Source organism: Arachis duranensis, chromosome 2, assembly GCF_000817695.3.
Source record: "Arachis duranensis cultivar V14167 chromosome 2, aradu.V14167.gnm2.J7QH, whole genome shotgun sequence".
Lineage (NCBI taxonomy): Eukaryota > Viridiplantae > Streptophyta > Magnoliopsida > Fabales > Fabaceae > Arachis > Arachis duranensis.
Window position 1 is genome coordinate 83471414 of NC_029773.3, and position 2332 is coordinate 83473745.

The 2332-nt window shown below is 29.7% G+C and overlaps 1 long non-coding RNA gene across 1 annotated transcript; it reads left to right on the plus strand.

Annotated features, from left to right (window-relative positions):
* Positions 1-1144: 1144 nt before the first annotated feature.
* On the plus strand, positions 1145-2187 carry LOC110277982 (uncharacterized). The gene is made up of 3 exons (XR_008005264.1): positions 1145-1435; positions 1531-1782; positions 1886-2187. It is a non-coding gene; the product is annotated as an uncharacterized LOC110277982 (long non-coding RNA).
* The last annotated feature ends 145 nt before the right edge of the window (positions 2188-2332 follow it).

The following is a 2332-nucleotide window of genomic DNA, read 5'->3' on the forward strand; positions in this document are numbered from 1 at the left end:
TCTCCTTATTAAAAATTAATTTATTGACTAATTATCTACTAATTAATCGGGGTTTACAGGTTAGAAAATTATTATTTTTTAATATATTTATAAATAATATATATTATAATTATAAATTAGTTATTTTATATTAAATTATTTATATAATGAGAATTTTATTTATTATCATAAATGTTGAATGAAATAATTTATTATTATTTTTAATTTGGAATTAAATGAAAATAAAATTAGAGATACTATTTTATTTAAGTTTTAGGGTTTAATGCGTACTATACTCAAATACAAATACTGATTTAAGAATTTTGGTCCCCAATACTTTAAAATTGTCTCTGTAGTTCTTTTTCCATCAAAAGAATTATAATTCAACTCTATCAAAAATACAAAAACTTGATTGAAAAAGATAAAAAGTCAAACTCTTCTAATTATGCACATGAATTTAGATAAATTTATGCATTTCAGTATTTATTTTTTAATAATTTAACATAAATAATTTGGGATTAAGAAAACCAAAAATTTTCAATAAAATGATGATTGATCAAGGCAATATTCTAGTGCAATTTAAAGGAGCAAACAATAGATAGGATAAATTTTTTTATTTTAGTATATGTTTAAATAGATTCCTAAAAAAATTATTTATCAAATATTTTCATCTCAAAAAAAATTTATTATATAGAAGTTCTTAAACTTTATAAAAGTAAGATATATAAGTCTCTTTGTTATATTTTTAAAGACCTATATATTCAAGTAAAAATATGTCTGATTAAGATAGAGACTTATATGTCTTATTTTTATAAAATTCATGCATCTCAATGTAATAAAAAATTTTCAAGAACAAAAATATCCAACACAAAATTTTTTAAGGACTTATTTAAATATATGTTTTATTTTTTTAATAATAATAATAAGTTAATTACTCTAATAATAATAAGGATTAACTACAAAAGATGTACCAATAATTTTATTACTGACAAAAATATACCAAAAATTTATTATCGACAAAAATACTCTAAAAAATTTAGAAATACGCTAAATATGTCCCAAGAAAATATAATTTTTTTATAAGTGACAGGCGATTTTTATATTTGGCAAACAGAAACACTCGCTGCGGCCTTGTTGACATGCGGAGGGCTCACAAAAGTTTATGCTACCAGAGCAGCTTATAAAACACATAGAAGCACGAGGTTGTGTGTTTGAATGGAGAGACAAAGTATTTCAGGTATATATCCATGTCTGGTCTCTGTCTTGAGACTTGGAGAAAATACTAATTTAGTTAAGCAAGAGCATTGATCACTGAGGTTTTTATCATATATCATGGACAGGCCGAATTGGATCCCAAGTGTTGGAAATTACAGGTAGAAGATATAATCCCAAGTGTTACAACATTGATGATAGCGGGATGATTCAGCTGGCTCATTTCTCCCAAAATCTAAGACAGGTATTTTCCTTGTTTCTCACTTTTCTATGAATCATAGAGATGCTGGAAAATCACACATGAAGATTCTAACGTTATTGGCATTGCCGATCTTGCAGATTAATTTGTCGTATAGTTCGGTTACAGATGTCGGGCTGCTGTCACTTGCTAGTATCAGTTCCCTACAAAGTTTTGTCCCGCTTCACCAGCAGGGCCTGGCTCCAGGAGGACTTGTTGCGGCCTTGTTGACATGCGGAGGGCTCACAAAAGTAAAGCTCCATAGTTCGACAAGATTTATGCTACCAGAGCAACTTATAAAACACATAGAAGCACGAGGTTGAGTGTTTGAATGGAGGGACAAAGTATTTCAGGTATATATCCATGTCCGGTCTCTGTCTTGAGACTTGGAGAAAATACTAATTTAGTTAAGCAAGAGTATTGATTACTGAGGTTTTTATCATATATCATGGACAGGCCGAATTGGATCCCAAGTGTTGGAAATTACAGGTAGAAGATATAATGCCACATGATTTTCACTGATCATTTGAAGTTTGAGGGAGAAGACACTTGCATATGGCGTTTGATATGCGAGTTTGCGAAGAATTTCACGTGTTGCTCAACCATTTCCTCCTCGTTCCTGGGCCTCCACCTCCACCACAGAGTGAAATGGAGAAAAAAAAGTGTGAATTTAGCAATAATAATGGCAACATTAGCATTAAAAGATATGAATAAGTAAAATTGCGTGGATCAGGATCAGGATGAGAATCAAAACTGAAAACTAATTAAATAGCATTTAGCTACTTTAGTCTTCCAGCTCTGTGATAAACTCTTTTGACTTGTTCTTCACACAAAGTTTACTCTTTCCAAGTCGCTTTCAGCCATTTGAAACAAATGACAGATCAGTTTTAATAACACATCATT